The sequence below is a fragment of the Tinamus guttatus genome, unplaced genomic scaffold (assembly GCF_059628265.1).
Source record: "Tinamus guttatus ecotype Peru unplaced genomic scaffold, ASM5962826v1 Tinamus_guttatus_pri_ptg000847l, whole genome shotgun sequence".
Taxonomy (NCBI): domain Eukaryota; kingdom Metazoa; phylum Chordata; class Aves; order Tinamiformes; family Tinamidae; genus Tinamus; species Tinamus guttatus.
In genome coordinates, this window is record NW_028289381.1 from 87827 (window position 1) to 107732 (window position 19906).

Here is a 19906-nt window from a genome sequence, read left to right on the forward strand (position 1 = left end):
CACACCCAGGAGTTTCAGTCCGAAAGGAAGACACCATCTCTAAAATCAGTTGCATTTTGTGCAGAGCCAATGTGCACAGGGAATAGAGACAGATACTTAATTCTCCAAACAACTTATGATGAATTTATTATGGAATACTCCAAAGCAAACTATGTTCGAGTTATGCCTCTGCAGAGGCACTTTCTCTTTTATAGTGTCCTAGCAGCTGTTGGAGGTGCTGTGTCCTTTTTCTAGGTGTAACAACTGCGTGGGAGCAGGATGAGATCTAATTCGGGAAACTCTAAATCAAGGCTTGGTAACACTTTGTTCTTAGGTCATGTTCTGAAATTTGTTTTTCTCCAGCTCTGTCTGCTATCCATGCAAAATCTTACTTTCTGAATACTTTAAGCTTCTAATCCCTTGGCCAGAAGAGGACATACATTTAAGTATTGCCTGAAATCACTTTGCGGAGAGACTGACGGGTTAAAAAAAAATACTTCAGATCACTTTGTTCCCTCATGGTCTGTCTTGAACACCATGTCCAAACTGAAATTAGGGGAGGACCAACCAGGATCCCAACCTAAGAAAGATCCAATCTCTTTTAGGTGCCTACATATGGGTATCCTGATCTGGGTATCACCTAAGGCAGGTATCATTTCTGATAGTCTTGAAGGCTTGTCTTGGATAGGCTAGGACATCTAAAATGGCAGTAGGTGACTGTCTAGAAGATTAAACCCTGCACCTTTTGAAGCAGCCTGTCTAACATAGCTGTCTACTTTGCACGAGCTTAATAGTCGTCAAGGTTACCTCTTGCTATGATGAGAGATTAATCACCTGGTTTTCTTTCAGCCGCCTACATGGAGATGTCTTCATTTAGGTGTGAATCTGCAGACTCTTGCCCCCCTGAATTAACTGGTATTGCCCCAAAGGAAAGAAATGGGACTGTTGCTGGCCCACAGAAGGAAATCCAGGGATTTGTTCAGTTGCCTAAATATAGGAGTCTAACGGTATTCCAGGCACCTTTGGGTAGCTGAGACATCCCACTGGGATATGACACAGGACCGCCTGTGTCATTCCCCCAGGACATATGGGTGCACTTACATACGTACCTGGAGTACATGAGCTCAGGTCTCACTGGGAAGTGTGACTTGGGAGTCCATCACAGAGATATGATATTGCAGATATTCAGAAGAATTTTCTCCACCAGACTGGAGGTATGTTCATTCAAACCCATGCAAAAAGAACTTCAAATTAAAAAAAAAAAAAGTGTGGAGTACAACCACAGCCATTCCCACTTCAAAAGCAAGAGTGTTCTTGTGATCAGGTTGCAGCATTTATACACTGCCTTCTTAAACACATGCAAAAAGATCTTCAGGGCTCAGTTTGAATCTCCTGCCCTCCGACAGGATATAGGATCAGGATTTGCTACTCTACAGCTTGCTTCACTCATCCTTTGCTAATGGTTTACCTTTCTCCCTTCTGATACCTCACAGCATGAATGCAGAAACATGGGCAGATACATGACCTTTGCAGCAGCAAAAAGGAAGAAAGGTGAAGAGGGTTTGGAGGTGGGTTTGATCTCCACAAACACTGACCGCGCTGCGAAACAAGCAGCTGCACCAGGAGACAAAGAAGGTCTGAGAACGGAAACCAATCTATTCTGAAAGTGGTTAAACGCAGCGAAGAGCCACAGCAGCTGATGGGGGGAGCTGGGAGCAGGAGGAGGGAAGGCTCTGCCACATGCACTCAGGATATGATCATTTTTCACTACATTAATAACAACTAAACTGCAAAGTTTCGTAACTTGTCATTTAATTTAGGGGAAAAAATAGCTAGAAGAGGAATAATAGAAGCATGTCTCAACTGCAAAGACCTGCAAGGTGACCTTCAATCAAAAATCTGGGGTGAGCAACTCAGGTTTTTTTTTTGTCTTCAGATGTCATTTGTTTCCTCACTCGCTCTTTGCAAAGAAAGCAAGAACGTCAACTTCATGCTGCAGGAAGGCAAATGGAACAAGGACTTTCTGTTTGTACTTCTCTATTCCTCTTTTTAGAATAATAACAGTGAAGGGTATGATCAGAAGTGACTGCCCGGGGGATTTTTCTTTCAGTTTTTAATGCACTTCTCTCTCTCCCTGGTGAGCAAAGGACCTGCATAAATAAGTGGAGGGTTTGCAATGATGAGACTGCATAGGGGAAACGGCTGAACTGATTGCCCACCAATCAGTTCGTACATAAGCACTGCCAAATGCCTTATGTCCACAATCCAGAAAAAAGAACAGCACATCATGTTCTCCCAAACCGGTTTAATTTCTTGCTATCTTAAGAACTCCTTGTCCTAATTGTTCGTATTTAAGATATAGATATCATTTTTTTTACTTAACCATCACTTGTTTTATTGCATTTTTAGTTCTAAGCCAAACACTGAGTGGGAGAAGAGGGTAAAAAGCTATTTTTCTTATGCGCAAACTATAACTACTATAATTGCCTACTACGTGTCTTCTTATGCATTCACTTGAAGCATCTGGTGTTGGCTACACTCAGTTACTGGAAACTAGTAATAGGACAGCAGTAAGACTTTGGTGTAACAGTCCCTATGTTCCAAAATTTAATAAATCTCAAGGGTTAAAAACCAACTAATTTACTCATTATTATTATCTGGGCAGCCTTCCTGTGTGAATGAAGGCAACCATCATTCCCAGCTGACAATCAGGACACATTGATCACAAAGCACCACCTGAAAGATGTTATTCATCTCCCGGGATGGTGCTAGCCCTTCAGAGATTTGGCCCAGCAACATCTGCACCACCATAGGGTAAGATCTCATGTTACTGTTACCTCCTGCTAAATTATTCCTACAGTACATTAGGAGAAGTAGAAGAAGAAGAAAGACAAAACCTATGTTAGATTAAAAGTTGGCAATGAAAAAGCTTCTAAACTTATAAACAAGCTTGGAAGATGGGTGTTTGTCTCCACAGGCATGCTAGTATCTCCAAGATATCAACTCCCCAAACTACTTTAGATGAAAGGTGGTGATGCTTGTTCAGACCCCTATGTGACTTCAAGCTGGCCAATGAGTCTCAGCAGCTTTTTCCATTTTTCCTTCAGTTGTAAATGCAGAGGCCCTTCAGGGAAAAAAAAAAAAAAAAAAAAAAGGGATACAGAGATAAAGAGGTTTTTGTTTATCTATGCTTCTCACGATTTATCGCTCCATGGTGGGTTCTGGCAAAAAGGAGAAAATAAATGTCACTTCAGAGCCATGATTTCATAGGTTACCCTAAAGGCTTCAGCTGTTTATTTCCTGCTGGAAAGACCTCTCAGGCATTTTCTGTACCTGTGCTGCGAGTGAAGCTCTCACTGATGTCAATTGGAGTCTGTCATGCAGAAGAGAAAACTGCACATTTACAAGTGTGTGTAAACTCCAAAAATCCAAGGCTGCCTCTCTATCCATGGTCCCAAGCAGGGTACAGTGAATTTCTTCATGGCAACCTTTGCAAGGAAGACTCAATCGCAGCAAGATTTGCATCTCCAAGGGAAGCAACAGTTTACCGCTTGCCTCAACCACCATATTATAGTCACCCAGGCACAAGCTGCTGCAGACAGAAAATTCACCACTGGCTGAGATGGTGCACATACCATTATGTCAACAAGACCTGGATGCAGCAAGAATATTGTGTCTCCCATAGTTGGGGAGGATCAGATTTCTCTGCAGCAGCAAGTGGGAACCAAAGAATGGCTGAGCAGCCTGTGGGACAGTATGTCAGGAATCTGCAAACTGCATCGCTGAAGAACCAAAGAGGAGCCATGTAGGAATGACCATACCACTCTTCCCCATGCCATCTGCTCCCACCATTACTGCTGCAGATGTGTGGCCATACATGCCACATATTGCTGTCCTTGGGATCAGAGGTGCAGAGACTGAAGCGGTGCATGACTTCTACAGCAACACATTTATTTACTTCGCAGAGTTTCTGAAACTTGAATTCAGGCAAACCAGGATCACTCTGCCACTGCTTAAGAGGAAAGCAGCATCTGTTGGACAGTCAAGGGTGACTTATCAGGCAGCTGGCAAGGACAGACCATATATGAGCCACTCATCCTCCCTGCAAGGACTGCAATAAGCGTGCACTCCTTAGCTTAAGTGATCAAAAGTTATCCCACAAAGTGAATCCAAGCCATCTCACAGTGGGCACATGACCAAGACATCCAAGTCACATATGGTCCTGTCCTCTCTGCCATCACTAGAAGGCAATGACAGATTTTGGTTGTCAGAGTAGCCGTCCAGAGGAACCCACTTCTTTCACTGATGAAAGAGCGGGGTTGAGCATCACAGTTACCCAACTCACAGTGGGCCTAAATATTGTCCCAAGTTGCGTGGGGCATACCTCTAGCACCATGGCAGGCTCACCACCTTGAGTGCCAGGGCTATGCCCCAGGATTTTGGCTACCCCGCACAGGAGGATGCTATTAACTGGATCCACAACAGGCACAGTTCTAAACTAAGAAACAACCAGTGATGAAATGGATCTGGAGCAGCGCCAGGAAGACTACAGGGCAGGAAGACACAGAGATGAAAGTGTTTTAACATTGTGTCTCCACATTCTCAGCAAGGATTTTCTCAAGCGCTTTTTTTATATATAAGTGCTTTGTGATGCGTAGCATTTTTTTCCAGATCTGTCCTTCAGATCTGTCTTCAAAAGAGGGTCACTCTGCTTTTATTTTTCAGGTGTAAGACATGGCAATTCCATCAAAGACTGTGAGACGGCAGGAAGCATATACCAGTGTAACTCAGACCAAGATTTGCACCACCTTTACCCACATCTGTGCCCATAATGATATGGAAATGATGCTGTCAGGTCCTCCTTTCAAAACACCAAACAATACATCACCATGGGAATTCAGGAGCAAACTCATAAACGATTCGAAACAAGTACTACCATAAAACAGGTCTCTGCCCTGTAAACGGAGGGCTTTGCTCCACAGTGGTGTGCATCTTTCCTCAGGCATCTAAAAATGAAATGCCAGAATATGAACCAGTCACCGTAGGCTTCCTCGATAGTCAACAGAGAGGAACAGGTACCCGGAGGACAATTCACATCATTCTGAAACAGGCATCTAAGGCACATCAAATAGATTGCTCTCTGGAGATGCCTATTTCTTGCTGTTGACTAGAAAAGGAGCCTAGGGTGACCAGTTCCGCCTTAGGCATCTAACTTTAGACATCTAAAGTTGTGTGAAATGAATCACACCCCTAGAGGGACTAGTCGATCATCTATCTTTTATATGCCATAGAGCTTTAATTTTTACCCACTCACTCTTTTGTTGAGCCAAATAACTTCTGTCTCAAATGTTTCCTCCAGAGAGGCCTTCAGTCTTGAAGACATCAAAAGATGGAAGAATACATCACTTCCCCTGGCCTTTTGCTTTAATGATTAACCACTGTCACTGTAAAGAACATTTCTGGTTCCAATTTGCCCTTGGTTAAAATTGTGCTCCTCTCTGCTATACTGAAGAGCTGGTTGTATTTTCTCTCTGTATCAAGTCACCAAACCCAAAAGCCAAACACTGACTGTCCCCAGCCAGACACTAGCACATGCTCAGGGTACATGTAACCTGCTGACAGGCATTTCTTATTCTCCCTCCTGCACTCACACCTGGGTAGAAGGGTAAATGGTCAGCACATCAGAAATAAAGATCTCAGTAGAAACTTCTACCACCTAGCATAAAATTCAGTTCATTTCTGTGTTGAACTATAGCCTTCTGCAATAATACTGATGTCTTTCTGTCTTCCAGTATCTTAGTGATCTGAAAGAAGGCTACATACATTAATAAATTATGTCTGGACATCTTTTAAAACAAATATTGCTACATGTTCTTTGAGAACAGAGAAACTAGAGGGCAGAGAGGACAAGTAACAGACTGAGCTCCACAGCAGAGCTGGGAGCAGATTTCTACTTTCCTCATTTATAATACTGTCTTTTTACACACTGGATTTCACTTAACATGCTGCTTTCTTTAAGCACACTTTTTTTTTCCTACTGCAATGGGACAAATGTAGGTTACAGAAGAGAAATTTTATCTTCAATGCGACAACCAGGCAACTTTTTGTTCTTTATCAAGTCCAAGACAAAGGAGTTCCAGTCTCTGGCTTGGATTTAACACAGTATTTGTTACAATGCAGTCAATGATTTAGAGTCATCACCTGAGATAGGTTTTGACATTCTCCTTCCACCTTCAGTGATCACAAACAAATCTCTCTGTTAGATGAAACAGTCACTTGCAGATATAATTGGGCAGTGCAGTGGGCAGTTATCCAACTCACTAGCAAAAATGCAAGGAGCTATGCGAATAAGAGATGTGTTGGAAACAGTCATTTGATACAAGTGTATTCTATTTATTCTATTCTATTGTCATTTTTGGTTTTATCATAGATCTGGAGACTACAAGATAACAGAAATGATATCTAGGTTTCTATTTTCATAGGGCTGTATCTACCATAGCCAAAGTGAAAGAATATCCTTGAAAATGCCTCCATATAAATATCCCATGGTTATATATAGAAGCTAAGTGGAGTTAATCATATCATACAGATAACAAGTTTCTATGATCAGCTTCCAGATATACCTAGTAACAGCGTTCCTTCCAGTTTTACATCTTTTAAGCTAATTTATAATGGACATTAACAGGAGACATCCTCAAGTATAAACATGTCTCCAGGTCTTCATTTTTGTTATCTTCATCTTCCAGTGCTCTCGTCATCTCATATTTATTTCAACTATGTGCTTTGTTTGCCTATTTCAAACTGCTTGCTCTTCAACAAAGAACTGCACAACTTCAACTCCTCTTGTTTTCACCGAGCTCGTCTACAGCAGAATATTCCATTATAAATGAATATTCTTCAGTCACAATTTGGTCTATATGGTGACCTAAGAACTTTGTGACCAGAAAGTCAGTGTAAGAAGATAATGTTATACACATGCCCTGACCCATACATCCATACACACATTATTATTCTTACATATACAATATTCAGGTTTTGAGGATACAGTTTAAATGGAGGGTGACCTTGTCAAGCATCTGCAACACACAGCTGGAACCTCAGAGGGTTGCTGTTCTACCAACCATGTCACAGCCTGACCCTCAAGCCCTGTGCAAATTACTTTTTCCAAACTGTCCAACCAAAACATAGATTTAGAAATGTCCACATACCTTCCCCACAGTGTTTTGCGTGCTTTAGATGAAGGTCATAATAAAAGTACTGGTTTTATTATTCTACAGTTTCAGCAGATGGTCTGAACTATTAAGAAACAATTTGAGCCTATTCAGAATGTCATCTATTCTATTTCCAGACAATATTGCAGTAGTTCAACCTCATTACTTACCTGTCACTATGACAAGTAGCTAAACCTTCATCCATCATATTCAGCTACTTTTTGCCTTGGATTCTTGACCTACTTTTCCTAGAAATTATGCTACTAAATTATTCCTCCCCTTGATGTTCTACATGAATGTGGGCATGCATTCCCTATCCCCACAAAAAATACATGCTATAAGAATAACTTGTCTTTATCTAGCACATTTTGCCAAGAATCTCAAAGTACATCACAAATAAAGAATATATTGAGGAGGAATGTATTATTATACCCATTATTCAGATGAGACATCCGAGACACACAGTGATTTGCCTACATCATCTAACAAATTTTTGAGCTTTGAATGTAAATAGAAACATCGGTGCTGACACAGCACAAGCTTTATTTTTGAAATCATGTAGACTCCCAGCATTTCTATGATTAATCTCAGTTCTCTTTTTTTCTAGTTTCCACTCTAGATTTTAGGCCATTTTTTTATACTAATCTCCAAACGATTATTTCCAAATTACGCCTCAGCTCAAAGTTATTTTTCCTTGAAAAATATGAAATAATACTTCTGCAAATTTTGTTCATTGACTTTCAAACTATATGAGTCTTTTTTTTTTTAGAGTACATATTCTGTTAACAGAATGAACAGTGCTTCATGCTGCATCTTAACTAGCAAAGCCATTAGTAACTGTTCTTAAGTTCCCGAAAATCTGGTCTGAACTTCAGAGAACTTGTTTTGGAATATCAAGATTCGCACTCATATTCCAAGCTGAATCTTATAAAAGGATGAAATGAAGTCCTCTCTCCTCAAGGTTTCCCAGTCTTGAAAGTGAACATTTTTTTTCCCAAAAGAGCCACTTGAATTTCTCTTTTATAAAATTAGCTACAAACTAGATAACTGCCATCTGACTACCTATGACCAGGATTTAAAACTTCAAAGGCTATCCAGGCTGTTAGCAATCATATCTATATAATACTTCATCATATCTGCCCTATTTAAAAAAGACTATTGACAATATCTAAGACTAGCATATTTATTCATGCTTAGGGACAGATGAGAAGTAATCCCCAAAGTTAAAGTCATCCAACATGTCAATTTTTTCTGACTGCAACTTTGATGTATTTTAATCATTGCATAAATGTAGAATGAAATGAAAAATTGTGATTGAGATCTATATTTGAATCATATTTGAGAAAAATATGTAACACATATCATCTATTTTTACATGACAACACAGAAAGAATAAAAAAATAGATGCTTTGAATTATTTGGTTGAAAAGCACTAAAGAAGAGATGTATTTGCAGACTTCTAATACAGGTGTCACTTTGGGCTAATGTGACTCCATAGAATATTTTGAAACATGAGAAGGATCAATCAATATCTTGCTTCATAAGAACAGACTGGATTAAAAAAGAGAAAAAAAAAGAATATTTTTTTTCTGCTTGTTTCACTATGAGTGTCTACACAGAAGGCCTATGCTTCAGCAAAGGCAAGCAATGATTAATGCAAAGCAGACATGGCTTGTTTGGAGAGAGGGGCAAGCCCTCAAAACTGAGCACTGTATGGTACCTTCACTAACAACAACAGATAAAGATAAGACAGAGCACCTTCCTGAAAAAAAAAAATAGTGAAGCTCTCTGAACATCCAACAGGCAGGTTGCTGAGCCTTTTTCCTATAGTGTTTGATGGGGAGGCAATAACTTCACCAGGTGGAGACTTGGAGTGAAGATGGCTTCAGAGTCTGTGGTTTTTGAAATCACTGAAACACCTGTGTAGGGGAAGATCTTGAACTTGACCACCTAATCCACTCCCTGAAGAGGCAGTTGTAACCAATCTCACCTCTAACATCCTCGAAACACTGTGGCAAGAGTACATCCTGCACCAGAGGAGGTATCTCCTGACTTAACAGCTGGTTCTACTGCTTGTAAGACCTTAAGAGCTGTAAATGTTTAACTAATATTTACTCTGTTTCAGCACATGGGCTTGGTTTTGTCTTATGTAGCCAGCTGGAGGGGCAGTGCGGCAGTGGAAAGCACAAGAGAAATTTGGGCTGGCTTGGCCAGAATCCTGTCTGGGATACCCTGAAAAGAACACATTGCCATGGCAGCTTTGCAATTCTTTGCTATTCTTTCAATGGGCGCAAGAGCTGCAGTTCTTGCATTAAACCAGCTCTGATGGTCTGTGAAGGTGAGCAGCCTTCTCTGGATAATTAGAAAAGTACCTGCTTCCCCACATGATTCTGCTACTCACGCCTCCATCTGCTTAAGATACACAAAGATTTTGTTATCCTTCTGCAGGAGATGACCCACAAGAGCCATCATGCTGTTCATCTCTCAGGATTATAACAAAGAGCTCTGGCAAATAATATGCTGCAGCTCTTACTGAAGGACTGTAACTGGCCCAGTAAGATACCCAAAAGAAATGAGATAGTGATATACTTAAATGTTTGACCTGATCTATTTTTTTGGAGGGGCTCTGTCCAGTATCTATGGACAGCTATGTGCATCCAATGTCGGACAGTGCACTGAGCAAAAAGCCACCCAAGCTAGTTAATGAAGAAGCTGCAAGAGCTTCCATCTTATTGGAAATCCTTACACAGAAAATCCCCTTTTCAGGACTGAATCACTGGAGAGCTACCCAGTTGAGATTTATAGCCTGAGGTCTTCTCCTTAAATAGGCAGACATGGGTCTTTCCTTTGGAGAGCCGAGCATGCTTCTCCCTTTTAAAACACAGCTAAAAGAAGAGGTAACAGCCCTTCGCCTCTTGCACAAGACTTGTTGGCTAGATCACACAGAAGAGTAAAAGCTGGAGCTCTTTGTCTCTCAAAGCTACATCTCATTCCTGCCAGGAGAAAGCCCTAAGGCCACCAACAATTCTGAGCAGCAGACATTCAACCATCTAGCTCGCCAAAACTGTGTCAGATGATATTGATGGGATTGTCAGCATTTAACAGGAATTACTATTGCACAATTCCCTAAGAATGTCAGTGTCCTTTATCAGATTCAGCCTCAGCTGTATCCCTTCGCTTGAAAGAAAGCATGTCAGATTGGAGGCTGCATAGACCTATTCTCACATTGCAGCGTCTACTCTATCATCTCCTCAAGGTAACAGCCATTTCAGAAGAAGGAAGGGAGAAGTATGGTTTAGTTAGTTAGATATAATCCTCATCATTTTGGAGATGCTACAACCAACATATCCATCTCACAGGACTGACCCGAAATATGAATACATGATTAAGAGCTTTGAGATGTCTACATGAAAATCAGATATAGACATGTCGCTATGATTTACTTCATGCAGGTCCATACTTCAACCCAGAATACTGCCCTATGGTCAAAATGAAAACCAGTTTAAATCTAACAAGGGTACAAACTAGTAACCAATTCCTAGACTTATCAAAGGACCTCAAATTAAATGAAATTCTTAACTGCCCTGAACGTGATAAAGACATTTGAAAAGGGGTAACTTTGTCCTCTCTCTCAAAAAAAAAAGTTAATTCTTTGCCTTGTTCCTGCCACCCCTAGAAAATAACACTTGTAAAGCATAAAAATGGACTAACCTTTACTAAAACCAAGTGCAGTTTTGAGCACCTACTTTAAAAGGACAAGTTCTTTGTGCAACTGATATGATATTATGAAACTTTAGATACTTCTTTCACAGCTGACAAGGAACTGAATGCCTTAGACAGGCCTGTTTCACATCAGAAGCCACAAAGGCTCCAAAGTCCATATTCCTCTGGATTTTTTTCTCTGCACTCCATTGTTTGTGGTTGAAAAACCAAAAGGGTCTGACCCATTTTAAAAGGAGGAAACGGTATTTCGTAGGCTGCAAATGATACTTGCTGCTAGCAGAAAAACAACTGCAGCTTAATTTTCCCAAAGAAAGGAAACGTATCCAGTCAAAGTCACAACGCACATAATCCCCCAAAGAAAGCAGGGAAAAAAAAATACACCAGGTCTGAACCACACAGTGCTGGCAATGGCTACAAAATGACTCCAAAAACACATCAGATTTCCACCTAACAATTAAAGCAGCGAGTTGGGTTTTGGTGGAAACTTAGCATTACTTTTTGGCAAGGCAAAATGGTACCTTTTTCTCTCAAATATCATTTCATGGTGGGAAGTGTTACATACAGTAATGAAAAACAATAATCTATCTTCAAAGTCTTTTTGAAAGGCCTGGTTCATTCCAGTTCCTCAGGGCAAGGCAGGACTTAGTGCAATTGTTTTCATTTCACAGGAAGGGAAAGATGAGGCAGCAGAGCAAAGAATTAAATGTTGGAGGGACGACTTCCCATTTGGATGTTCAGATTTTAAACCTTTTTTTTTGCATGTGCATCTGACTGGAGGGTAAACATTTCTGCCATTTTTACCAAGGTAGCAGATGGGGTCACTGCATCTGCAATTCTCTGCACAGCACCAGGGCACCAACCGACCTGAACATCAGGGAAGTGGGCCCACAAGTTTGGATGAATCACTGGCCTTTGGCCAAGCATGCAGAGATCTTGTTAATTCAAATAATTATGGAGTTAACCTCTTTGCAGGAAGAAGAGGAAATTACAGGAGACATTTTTTTTTGCCAAGCGTTAGCATGAGGACTCAGGATATTCTGGGTCCCTCTCCTGCTCAGATCACTAGGTTTCCTCTAACTTCCAGCAAGTTGATTTAGCAATCGAAGACACATACCTGAGCAGGGATTTTGCTTCCACTGGTGAAGGAGAGAGAGACAAAAGACAGGCAATCTAGTGGTGAACTTGTGGACTGCTCATTTTCCCTTGGAAGTTTGAGTTAATCACTTTCCTTTTCCTTGGCACTCCACAATGAGTTACTCTCTAAGGCACTGACCCTGTTACTACTGACTACCAAGCCTAAAACTTATTATCATGATAAGTCTCATTGGTTAAAGCCGCCTTCTCCTAATGATTTTCACATACCCTTTGCAGCCTGGTGGAATTCACTGCTGTCTTTTCCCAGTGCAAAAAAAAACCCAAGCTGTTTTAATTGCATAGTATGTAAATTTTCTGTAGTACCAATTTTTTTTCAAGATGTAGGGCAGCAGGCAATAGGATCCCAATTTGCGTTGGCCAAATTGAGGTTGAGAGAGCACTGAAACAGCTCATCATGGCTCAAAGGAAAGGCTGGACTGCCTTCATCTACTCTTACCTCCTGCACACTACAGACCACACAGTTATCCTAGTTGATCCCTGCATGGAGTCCAGCAAAGTTCAACTAAATCACATAATCCATGAAAGCCTCCCCTCATATCCAAAGCCAGCAAATCCTCAGGAACCCAAATTTGGCTTGGTCCATTTATTTATTTTTTGCCCCTTAATTGCAATTTGTGCTTGTCTAGTTTTAACCAGACATACCAGGTCATAGGTTTTGTTCTGTTTTTTTCATTGTGGTGGGTACTTTCCATGGGTAATTTCTTTGTATACAGAACTCCATGGCTTGATTTTTACTGCATGATTCTCCGGGTTGCCTGGCAAGTCAATCTGTTTCAGTGTCTGTCGTCATGGAAAAGCAATCTGTCCAGGAGAAGAAATTACAAAAAGGATGTGAACTTATGACAGTCCGGGTAATTTCCTTTCCAACTATAGCTCTGTTGACATTAACTACAACATTAGCAGTTATGAATTAGGTTTGTCATGTACGCTCCATGCAAAGAAGAAAACAAATGGAAAAGTTAAGTATTTGCTCCTTGGCAGCTTGTTTTTTTGCAAGTATATTTTTTGACTGAAGGTCTCCAAAACCACCCCAAACTATTTTGCCAAAGGAGACAGTTTGCTTAAGCATGTTTGTGGAGCCAAATGCAAATAAAAATATAATAAATACATAATAATAATAAAAAAAACATTTCACCCATTCCTCACCCATTATTTTATTAACCATAATTGCAAGGTTAAAAAAATACCTACTCCATTAATTTCCAAGGCATCAGATACAGGAATCCACAGATCACTTTGTATTTAGTTCTGCTAACTTTCAGCACCTACTGATACTGCTTGGCAACCTGCAACGCACACTGGACTGTGAGTTTTTTTTTAAGTGGCAACCTAGGAAAACAATGATTTGGCTTATTAAAAAATCCCACACCCCTAGTGTCAGTTCAGCCTTTCAGATGCATGATGTTACTGAATGTTAAACAAAAGATCACTGGGAAATTTTGATGCTGGCTTATGCCATCTAGTGCCTTTTTCAGGAGGAGGAAGAGAAAAGATGCGTGGCTGATCAGGCAAAAAGGTATCCATTAAAAAAACAAATAAATAAAGGAAAAAAGGTCAGTCCTTCAGTCTTCTTATGCAGATACCCATAATCAGAGTTTTACTTGCATAGAGAGGTGCCAAAATAAACACGACTGACTCTCAGAGCATCCATTAACTTCATTTCAGCTAGTCAGTGTGCTAAGGATCCCTGTAAGTAAGTTTACTCTTAAGTGCCTAAAAAGGCTCGAACCAATGGGCTAGGACACAGTCATCCTGATTTGGACATTGCTGGCAAGGCAGAAGCACGAGGATAATGGGATGTCTGAAATTGATTCATTTTATGAATAGATCAAATTCCAGACTGATTTAATAGAGGTGGCCAAACCCTGGAGAAGGGAACTAATGGGCTCCTGTTCGCTGCAGACAGCCTAAGAAGTAATGTAATTAAAGTGAAGGAAATTTAGATGAAGCATCAAGACAAACATGCACACGGCAAGGACAGCCGCGTGTCGGTGCAGATCACCTGAGGATGGATCCAGGAAGCTCTCAAGCTCAGATCCTGGCCTTTTAAGACATCCATCTCAGAGGGATGCAGCAGCCTTTTGCAAGGGGGAAGAGGCAGGAGTGGAGTCCTGCCCTCTCTCTGAGAAGTCTCACTCTGATCATCAGCAATCCAGATGCTGGGTCAGATGCTGGGTGTGTGTAACCTCTTTATAGCGAACACCTTGGCTGCAGAAATACATAAAAATATAGAGAAAATGTACTTTAAAGGTGATGAGCTCCAGCACCGGTCTCACTCCATATGGCCAACTCTGCCATACTTCTATGGTCCTATATTCTCAGACACTGAAGAGTTAATTTAGAAGATTATTGACCTACTCACTCCAAATCCCCTTGAGAGAGAAATAATCACTTTCTGGATGCAGTTCATTTGCCATATTTTAGAGATCTGTCTTAGGATGAGATCAATTTGTCCTAGATATTGCAGTGTCTCTCCTACTAGGCTATTCCTACTCACCATGCAGGAAACATGGAGTAACCAGGTAGGAGGTTCACATCTACAATGCAGACATCTACCTTCAGTCAGATGAATACCATCACAGGTTTCCAAAGTCTAAAATCTATTTATCTCTAAAAGACATAACATATTTAAGACAAACGTCACCCAGGAAATCTGTGGAAGGACACTGAACTGAACACAAGTATTTGATCTAACAATCCTCTCAATGGACCATCCTGTTGCCCCAAATGATTTGGACATTTGTAGTCCTCCCTTTAAAAAAGAAGACCCAGAGAAGATTACATTTATTGCCTAGCCAGCTGTGAGGCAAGTTCTGCCCCTTTGTGGCACAGGACACTAAGGATGAGAATTAGCATCAGGAATAAACTCAAATGAAAAAAAAAAAAAAAAAAAAAGAGGTGCTAGGTGACGTGACTCTTCTGGGAAAGGAACTTTTTTGAACATTGTAGTTATTATGTTATTGAAAGCAAATCATGGGAATAACTGCGAGAAGCGGAGAGGAGAGGAGGTGATGTTTTCCCTCAACTCTATGTGAACATCTTTACATGAGGTCAATAAAGGGGAATAAGGCAGTATCTTTGGACAATTACGTGTCATCTTTCATCTGAAGACCTCAAAGCACTTTTCAAGCATGAATTAAACCTCACACGCTGTATAGGAGGTGGAAATTTTTATGATCTGTAAGGTCATAAAAATCTCCTGTGAGAAGCAGAGAAAGAAGATGTTTGCCCACCTGGGCTGAGCGATAAGGGGGATGGAGGCAGCTGCTCAGCCAGGTTCACAGCTGATCTCCTAAACCTGTTGAAGCCAGCCACTCGGTCGGGCTTGTAGCCGACTTGACTGCAGACATCCTCCGAACTAGCTTTGGAGACCAAACACCCGGAAATGAGGAAGAAGAGGAGGAAGGCAGGACCCTCGAATTGAGGGCTGGGATTCCCGACTGGTGTGCGCGTCTGCGCACCCAGGAGGGAAGGTTGTGCAACTCAAGGCGGAGTTTGTCCACCCTCCGGGCTGCCTCCTGGGTCGTACTGAACCTATGTGCCAGGATGCACTGGGCATAGAGAGGACAGTGTGGAGAGAGCAGGGGGAAGGAGAAACTCCTAACTCGGAGGCCTACGCTGTCTCCGTGGGAGCCGGTCAGCAACTCTCTCTCTCTGATCTGCCAGCTCGAGAGGATGTTCAGTTTCAGTATCCTGCCGGCAGGTATCATCTTGTGAGTAGTTATCCATACTTTGCTTCTTTTCACCTGAATAAATGCTCGATGTAGTCACCTCGTTCTGGTGTGATTATTGCTGAATCCTGAGCCCATCCGGAACACATGCTCCGGGGATTGATGTGGATGCCACTAATCTGCATTGTAAAATGTGAACAGAGCTAGCAAGGTGAAGTGTCTTGCCCCAGACTGTGTGTCGGATCAGCAGCAAAGGCAGAAGAACAACTTTAGGGCCAAGTTCTGTCTCAAGGCAGGAGGTTTCCTCCTCTTGAAAGAAGGACCACGGTAACACAGGAAAATTTGACTCCCAGTAGTTTGATAACATCAAATTCTCATAGACTTTCAACTGCCTTTGGACTCCATTCTCCACTGAGCCACACTTTATGAGAGGTATTGACACTCAACATGTCTAAAGGAAAAGCCAGGATAAACTAAAGATTTTGGGATAGAGTAACACAAAACATGGGCAAACACACACATAGCAGTGAGGTGTATATGGTGCAGGGTTACAGACTGCAGGCCCAATGTGTTCTAGGTACTAGGTCTCTAGGACATAATGATCTCTTAATTAAGACCTAAATAACAACCACTTACAGTTAAGCCTCAGAAGAGCAAAGAGCAGTAACTACAATTCCAACTTTACAGTAAGACTCCTTCCCATTTGATATGCCCTGTGCACTCTGTGATATACCTTTCTTGCCCACAAGATTTCCCTTTCCTATTTTGCTTCCATGAAAGAGGGGCAGGTTAGGGGACAGAAAGGCAAGAATAACCCACCTGAAATTTTAACAATTGGCATGGAAATACCCACATCTGAACTCTAGGCCCTTGTTTTTTTCAGCCCTAGTGAAGTTTTCCTGCTGGAAAACCCTTGGGCCTGTCCATCTGCTGTACAATATGGTGAGGGATACTACAATGGCACTTCTACAATAACCGTGCTCTTTTGAACCTCCCCATTCAAGTCTCTCCATTGATTACTCAGAAGAATGCAGACTCCTCTGTTATTTGATCAGCACATATACTCTGAGCATTTAATCCCCTCAAATATTTTTCAATAACTTCCTTTAATTACAAGGAAAACACATTGAGTGATGCATGCATTGAAGAGCTTCCCCTCATGTCTCTCTCTTTTTTTTTTTTTCTTTTTAATGAAGAATTTGAATCACTTTTCAGCTTCTTAATCCTCTAATCCTGGAAGGAATTTGCTCTCTTCCAAACCCTGGGGGCAGTAGGCTTATGCTTAGTACAGTACACCCTCAAGATCTTTCAGCAGGGTCTTTCCAGAGAAGTCCCAAATACCTGCATTCCTAAGCTGGACAGCTGCCACAACTCTAGCTGTGCTGCCACAGCTAGAGTTGAGTGGGCAGCGTGTAACCCAGCCTGTCAAAAACACCTTGCTTGGGTCATTCAGGGACAGAGTTCTCTGTATGAGATACAGGGATAACAACAGAGTAGCCCCAAGGTGTTCAGAGAACCAAGCTTGGCCAGAAGGAGTGGTTGCACGTCACTGAGCAGATCTGTTTTACCAGAACATGCATTATTTCCAATTAATCCATTCTTGTGGCAAACTGCAAAGCACAGGGAAAAGGTCACATTGCTAGAGCTGCATCCTTGCAATGTTGCTTAGACATCTACAGTCTGAGATGAGTCTCCATCCAGCACTGTAGGGACACCAGTTGCCACAACACACACAGTTTCTTTCCATGGCAGCTCAGCTGGCTCATCCTGCTGCCCTTTGGTGTCTTGTGAAAACTGAGAAGCAGACCAGCAATTTATCTGCAGTGCCCTTGGGGATGTAGCATGGGCAAGTGTTCTGCCATGGGCTCAAAGCATCGTGGCCCATGAGCTTTTCTGGTCCTTCACACTAATGAAAAGAGAGTGCAAAGCAGCAAACGTCTACACTAGGTGCAAAACAGCTGGACGGTCAGTCTGTCAGGCATTCATCCTAATAAGACACGCAGCCAAAGATGCGAGAGGAAGTCTGGTGGTCCAGCACGGATGCCAGAGACAAGAAAGCCCAAATTCTAAGATAAATTCTTAAATCCCTCCAAAGCCTCTGCCTCACCTCCCTGCCCATAAATTAGGGACAAAAACACTGCCTCTCATGCCTTGAGGAGGTGGAGGAATGATGGACAGATCTGTACAAACACTTATTGAAATGCTGGCTTGGTGCTCGTGGTGCTAAGCTCTTCGCCTTGAGTAGAGCTTGGTGCATTTGTGGCAGGCAACACTGTCGCAAGCACCATGCGCTCCCTGCACTACTGTTTCAGACTTGCCTAGCTTTGTTTGAAGCGAACATTTGTTGCTGCAATAAAACAGTTCTTTGTGCAATGAAACCAAGTTTCCTGCATCTCTTTCTCCTTTTTTATTTATTTTTTTCTTTTTTTTCCCACAGTGTCAAGGAACTTCAAGGATTCATTACGTGCAGATTTTCTGCCTTGTCTTTCCAGGGCATTGTTTCTCAAGGGGTGGCCTATGGATCTTCAGGGATCCATAAAAATGGCAAAATACAACTGGAAACCAGTAAAACCACAGTAACAACCCAAATCCTTCCCTCATAATTTCATACATGCCAGCAAGCAGACAAGGGAAAGGAAAGCGGTAAATACCCTTTGAAAGTGCTGCAGCATTTTAAACTGGTTGTAAATCAAACAACTTGGGGCTCCTCTGAATGACTTCTTCCAAATGACTAAGTGTTCTTACATTACAAACAGCAGAGAAATGCTGGTGTAAAGGCATCTGCTGTTCACTCATCTTCGCTCCTGGGTCATGCTCCTTAGCTTGCTCACCTTTTCTCATGCCTGTTACTTCAAGTAACCACTGTTTTGTAAAGGTTAATGCAGTTAATCCTGTTAAACACCATCGTGTTTTATGCTAAAGTATGAACACTAAGAAAAGACTAGGAAACGGGAACAACAGTAAATATATCTTAGTGTCTTCCTCTGATAAGATGTCATCATAGGGCTTAACTGGGATATGTCTGGATGGCACTAGGTTGTTCCTTGCACCTCTTCTCTTGTGCGAGGCCCTGGTTGACGAAACTGAAAGTCTGTATTTCACTCCTGCATGAGCTTGAAGGCCTGGCTTGTGTTCAAAGATTTGCATGTTTTCGTGCAAGTCTGCTGATCGGTTTTATGATCTGACAATTGACAAACTTTACTAATGCCTTAATCACAGCTCAGCTGGCAGAAGATGATGAAAAGTGATGTCATGCAGTGATGTATGACTGCTGCTTTCCATTGCCACGACAGACTTCAGCACCTATTTCATACCTGAACAGCCCGTCTCATGTTCTCGAGCAGTGAATTGGTTGCCTGCCTGGCTGTCGTACCATATAACAAGCAGCAACATAAGAAAGGGGCTCTATCGATGCAAAGTATATAAGGTAAAGTAACTGCCTTAGATATTCCAAAATTCTTCACTTTTTTGCCACCAGCTTGCATTAAGGAAGCACAATTTTGGCATCATAAAAAAGAATCGGGGTAAAAGGCATAAAACTAACTAAAGAAATGCAGCACTGGGAATATCTTGCAAGTTGTTTATATGTGACAGTAGTGAATGGGATACGTGCCGATGTCCTCTCTAAGAGCAAAGTCTCATTAGAGCAAATAAGACTGACAGTTTCTCTCCTGATTTTGTATGTACACAGCACTATCCTCACCGAAAGCTCTGAAAGCATCCAGGCAAGTTTAATGAACAAAGCCCATTAAAAACACCAGGTTGGCAGAGGGGTGAACCCAGTCTCATGGAAGTTGTCACTTCCTGCAGGTCACACATCAATTTGTGACTTGAACTAGTGACAGCATCTAGGAAACAAGTTGAGAGAATAATATATGTTTTTGAGTCAAATCTACATAAAATAGCGTAGAAAATGCATTTCTTTCATATTCTGGCCGAAGAAAGATTTTTCCAGTTTCACTTATGCTTCATTTTTTTTTCAGCCTCCCTCCCTTTTCCAGCTTTCTCAATAAAAAGTATGCCTTCCAGGATGAAAATCCAAATTGATTCCCTTGAAAATAACATCACGTTGGGGGAGGTTCAAAATCTTCTTTTTTGGAGTCAAAATCACTAGGTGAATTTAGCCTCAATGTATGAACAGGTTTTTTAGGCAGTGCTACATTTTTT